The 6291-nt window shown below is 41.1% G+C and overlaps 1 pseudogene; it reads right to left on the minus strand.

Annotated features, from left to right (window-relative positions):
• Nucleotides 1-2395: 2395 nt before the first annotated feature.
• Nucleotides 2396-4188, minus strand: LOC116546034 (annotated as a pseudogene).
• Nucleotides 4189-6291: the final 2103 nt, after the last annotated feature.

Here is a 6291-nt window from a genome sequence, read left to right on the forward strand (position 1 = left end):
GAGGAGGGGGTCATGACCCCTAGAGGGTCACAGAGAGCAAAACAGCCAAGCATCAAGTGGAGTTTTCTTGAAGGCACTGGGAAGGGAAATTCTCTTGTCAGTGGCCTCATTGCCGTCAAAACTGCTTTCCCTGTTGCCGCTCCATCTATCAGTCATGACAGCTGCTTCTGGTTTAAAACGTACTGAGTGCCAGGCACCATCTAGGTGCTTTACTTTCCAGGGCTTGCTCACATTTTTCACATCATGGCACACAGGAAATGACACCATTTGTGTACCCAGCACACAAGCAATGCTGCTTGTGACAGAAGGCCCATGGCTGAGGGTCTGGAAAGTCCCAAGCCTCACCCAATTGCTCTGTGGGTTGAGAAATATGCTATCACAACACATAGGTAATCAGTCTGTGACATGCCATTGGGAAAATACTCTATAGAGATTATTTCACTTAATAAATGCATATGTGTGGGTTATGTGACATATTTATAAGTGAGTCTCTGAAAGACTAAGCACCTCGTTTCTGGTCACATAGCTAGTTAGGAATCCAAACTATAGTGTAGACTGTAATGGATGTTACAGTTTGTATCTGGATGTTACTGCAGCATACACACTAACATTCCACTCAAACTCTAGTGTAGACTGTAATGGGTACTAGAGCCTGTATCTGGATGCTACATGTAGTATACCCACTTACATTCCATTCAAACTCTAGTGTAGACTTCACTGGATAAGACTGCAATGGATATTAGAGTCTGTATCTGGATGCCACCTGCAGCGTACCCACTAACATTCCACTCAAACTCTAGTGTAGATGATGATGGATGTTATAGTCTATATCTGAATGCTACTGTAGCGTACCCACTAACATACCATTAAAACTCTAGTGTAGACTGTAACCGATATTAGAGTCTGTATCTGGATGTTACCTATAGCATACCCACTAACGTTCCATTCACTAAAGCAAAATATATGTATTATTTGTTCACAAGTATTAATATTGATTTCTTTCCCACCTTTGCAATGCTTACCTGTAAGATGGAAAAAAAAACTTTGGCTTTGAGAATTACTACACTCTCAAAGTGTTTTATTAATAGCTATTCTGACTGATGTGAGATGGTATCTCACTGCGGTTTTGATATGACTTTGAGAGTCACTAAGCATAAGCTGACCTCTACACTAAGTCTGTCTGTCTCCCTTGTCCAGGTACTTTCCATTTTGCTGTATGAGAGGCATCTCAGCTCCAGTCCTTCAAGGAGTTCTAACCATTAGCCTGTTTTTCTGGTATTTTAATTTTTCATATTCATGAAATACGAAAATTTTCATGAATAGTGGAACTTCTCTTTTACCTATAAAAGAAAGATGAAAATACTGCCATCTTACAGGTAAAAATAGTGGAATGTCTCTTCTTTTATCTGTAAAAGAAAGATGAAAATACTCCCATCTTACAGGTAAGCATTGCAAGGGTGAGAAAGGAATAGTGCTTGAGAACAAATAATCCATATAATAGTCAATGGAATGTTAGTGGGTATGCTCCAGGTACCATCCAGACACAGGCTCTGAATGCACCGGCATGACATTGCTTGACTTCGTGAGCTCCTACCATCTGCTGCGAGAATGTACCCTAGACAGAGGTATCAGAATGAAGATCTGTGCAGCAAAAGTGAAGAGAGTGAAAAGTGTTTGCAGAGCCAAGCAAAGCTACAGCCAAGCCACAGATCTGGGAGTAAGAAGCATTGTTGTAAACCATTGTCTTGGAGAGTTACTACAGCCTAAGCTAACTAATACACTAGGTCTGGCTGCCTCCCCAGTCCAGGTGCTTTCCATTTTGCTGTATTGCTTCTCACCCCTCATCCTTCAAGGAGCTCTACCCATCAGCCTGTTTTCCTGGTATTTTAATTTTTTATGTTTATGTTAAAATTATAGAACTTTTCTTTTTGTCTTTTTACATTTTTTAATAAAAAATGTATTTACTTAGAAGCATTCAGAATGTCAACAAAACAGCTGCAACTGTTTTTTCAATTACAAAATGGTATTCAGTTAACAGAACAACAATGATTTCCTACAAGCTGCATCAGAGACAGCTGAAGATGAAAAAAACGACCATCCCCATATATAACTAATTTATGCTGTGGATCCACAAGAACTTGCTTTAAATTCCCATGGCAATTTACAACCCCCATACTATACCAGGAAAGGTTAGTGGCTACTGAAAACATCACCGGGTCGAGGCTATCTAGACATATTCAGTAGTTTATTAACTATTCAAGAAAAGACACTGTACAATTTAAAAATGAATCTTACACAGCCTTACCTTTCTATTTTTTTCTTTAAAAGGAGTGAGTTGTGTACAGGGAGATTAAATGCTTTATAGACAAGAAAAAAAAACTGCACTAGAACCAATTTATTCGCCATTACTTTCTTCTTCATCTTTATCTCCTCATTTTCTTCCTCCTCCTCATCCTCTTCATCTTTCTCCTCTTCCTTCCTTTTCTTGCTTTTTTCAACCTTGACAACTCCCTTTTTTGCTGCATAAGGCTTTCCTGTAGCTCAATACACAGCAATACCCTTTTCCTATTTTTCCTTCATTTGGCTTCACAGCCTTCTTTTCTTTCTTTTTTTGAGACTGAATCTCACTCTGTTGCCCAGGCTGGAGAGCAGTGGTGCAATCTCAGCTCTCTGCCTTTCAGGTTCCAGCCTGGGATTACAGGCGCCCGCCACCATGCCTGGCTAATTTTTGTATTTTTGGTAGAGACGGAGTTTCACCATGTTAGCCACCTGCCTTGGCCTCCCAAAGTGCTAGGGTCACAGGCGTGAGCTACCGCACCTGTCCCCACAGCCTTCTTTTCATAAGGCTGCTGTCATCTACAGCAGTGCTATTCCACATCTCTCCCAGTTTCTTCACAACATCACCAGTGGATAGGCCAGGATGTTCTCCTTTATTTTTGGGGCAATACTCAGAACAGAACAAGAAAAAGGCCAAATGAGGCCTCTTGGGTGCACTGGGATCCTCGAAGTTCTTTTTTGTCTTCCTTTTAGGAGGGATATTGATTTTCTTATTTCTTTCTTTCTTTTCTTTTCTGTTGATAATAAGTTTCTTTTTTCTTTTTTTTAAGTTCAGGGGTACACATGTACATTTGTTATATAGATGAACTTGTGTCATGGGTGTTTGTTGTACAAATTAAAATCTCGACATCACTGATTATTAAACAAATGCATATCATAACCACAGGAGATACACAGCAGTGAGAATAGCTATTAATAAAAGTCAAAAAGTAGGCTGGGCATGGTGGCTCATGCCTGTAATCCCAGTACTTTGGGAGGCCGAGGCAGGCAGATCACTTGAGATCAGGAGTTCAAGACTGTCCTGCCCAACATGGTGAAACCATGTCTCTACTAAAAATACAAAAATTAACTGGGTGTGGTGATGGGTGCCTATAATCCCAGATACTCCAGAGGCTGAGGCAGGAGAATGGCTTGAACCTGGGAGGTGGAGGTTGCGGTGAGCCAAGATCAAGCCACTGCACTCCAGCCTGGGTGACAAGAGCGAGACTCCATCTCAAAAAAAAAAGGAAAAAAAAAAAAAGGAAAAAAATAATAGTTGCTGGCAAGGTTGCAGGGAAGAAGGAATGCTTGCACACTGTTGGTGGGAGTGTAAATTCCTTCAACCATTGTGCAAAGCAGTGTGATGACTCCTCAAAGACCTAAAAACAGAAATACCATTTGACCCAGCAATCTCAATCCTGGGTATATACCCAAAGGGATATAAATCATCCTATCGTAAAGACACATGCACGCGTTATGTTCATTGCAGCACTCTTCACAATAGCAAAGACATGAAATCAATCTAAATGTTCATCAGTGGTAGACTGGATAAAGAAAATGTGGTAGATGCATACCATGGAATACTATGCAGCCATAAAAAAGAATGAGATCATGTTATTTGCAGGAAGATGGTTGGATATAGGTTTTCATTTCTCTTTCATAGCAGGCCTCATCTGCCTTTGCCATGTCTTCAACTTTTCCTTTCCCTTTAGCAGACATGTTCTTTCACCTCTCTGAGCACTTCTTAGAAAATTCTGAGAGGCTGACTGAAGCATCTGGGTGCTTCATCTTGGCCTCCTCCCAACAAGTTTGCACAGGGAGTGCATATGATGACATTTTTACTCTCAGCTTCTTAGCATCTGCATGGCCCATGTTTAGTTATTTTTCCTTAGCAAAGCACAGAGTCCCCAGTGCCCATCCAGTTCTTACTATTCTCACTTGCCTCAGTGCCATCTTTATGGAGCTCAATGTGCTGCAATGGCTCTTGTCCTTTTTTTTTTTTAGTTGTGATACAAGGCCCTCAGAAGATCCCAACATGAAAGTAATAAGAATTATCCCCTGCAATTAAACAATAATGTATCTACTTTCCAAAACCATTCACTGTGTTAGCATAAACACAACATTCCCACCTTAAGATTCCTGCCACAAGATTACTCAATGACTGTTTACAGAATGGAACAGTCGATCAATATTCATGTCACTTAAGAGAAAACAAAAGACTCAGAGATTAATGATGATAATTATGGTGATCTTTAAGTTTGTTGTTTAGCCATGGGCCCAGTTCTGTGCTAAATGGTGCCATTTAATTCCTGCAACTATCCTGCAAGGAGGTGTTCCAGAGACTGCTAGTTGCACCCCAAAAACCATTCTCCCTGTCTAGTAACAGAAACCTGGAATTAGACACACACTACCAGCAAATACTACATTTCCCATGCTCCTTTGCAGTTAGGTGTGGCCATGTGACTAAGGTGGATTTGAACACTTCCAAGTCATGCCCTTAAAGGAAAAACAGTGTGCCCTTTTGTTTCCCTTTCCTTCTTCCCTCTGTCTGGAATCAGACATCATGGCAGTACTGAAACTGCCATTTTAACATGAGAGAGGAGCCCAGCAGTGCAGAGGAAGAATAAAAAAACAACATAGAAGCTAGGTTCCTGACACTATGGAACTATTATCCTAGCCCTGGCCTCCAAGGTCAGGTTTCTTCTGCCTCCATTGCTAAGGTTTCAATTACAAATGTCGTATTACAGAACGTAACATTCTCTTTCCCATGGGGAAGATCTGGTAGACCTGAAGAAGATTCAGATCATGCGAGAGATCTTCAGAAAAACATTCAACAACTTCCACAGCCAGGATGTTGCAAGAGAATTGAGTGAGACAGTCTACATGTGAGGACAAAAGTGAGGTGAGGGCACCCAGTCCCCTTTTGGATGTTCAATAGGAAAATATTAGAACTTCTGCTTGTGTTTACATTTTTAGACTCAAAAGTCAGAAATTTAACTTGAGTAACCTGAAAAATATGGATTGACCTTGCTTCATTCAGTCCCTCTGTCACAGATTCATGTGTCCAAAAGGTCTCTCCCAGGGAAAGGGCAGGGGCATCTACAGCCTTCTTCACAACTTTGTTTGCTGGTGGCATATTGAAACATAGTGCAATTTAGATTGTGCCCCAGTTTTAGATTAAGAATCAAGTTTTGCAGGGCCAGGCACAGTGTCTCACATCTGCAACCCCAGCACTTTGGCAGGCTGAGGCTGGTGGATCACTTGAGCCCGGGAGTTTGAGACCAGCCTGGGCAATACGGCAAAGCCCTATCTCTACAAAAAATAAAAAATTAACTGGGTATGTGTTAGTTAAGTGACATGTGACTGTAGTCCCAGTAACCAGGATGCTGAGTCAGGAAGACTGATTGAGCCCAGGAGGATGACGCTGCAGTGAGCCATGATTGAGCCATTGCACTCCAGCCTGTGTGACAGAGTGAGACCCTGTCTCACAAAAAATAAAAAACAAAAGAATTGTGTTTTGCAGCTTTAACTAAATTAGCAAAGTAGAAATGTTACTTAAGAGGAGAAACCACAAACTGAATATCATACTAATGAAGTGATATGGTTTGGATTTGTGTCCCCGCCCAAATTTCATGTTGAATTGTAATCCTGGATGTTGGAAGAGGGGCTTGGTGGGAGGTGATTGGATTATGGGGGCGGATTTCCCCCTTGCTGTTCTCAAGATAGTGAGTGAGTTCTCACGAGATCTGGTTGTTTAAAAGTGTATGGCACCTCCCACTTCTTTCTCTTCCTCCTGCTCTGGCCATGTAAGAAGTGCCTGCTTCCTCTTTGCTTTCTGCCATGATTGTCAAGTTCCCTGAGGCCTCCTCAGCCATGCTTCCTTTAGAGCCTACAAAACTGTAAGCCAATTAAACCTCTTTTTAAATAAATTACCCTGTTCAGGTATTTCTTTTTTTTTTTTTTTTTTTTTTTTTT

Source organism: Sapajus apella, unplaced genomic scaffold (genome assembly GCF_009761245.1).
Source record: "Sapajus apella isolate SASKATOON/1434 unplaced genomic scaffold, GSC_monkey_1.0 scaffold5, whole genome shotgun sequence".
In the NCBI taxonomy this organism is placed as follows: domain Eukaryota; kingdom Metazoa; phylum Chordata; class Mammalia; order Primates; family Cebidae; genus Sapajus; species Sapajus apella.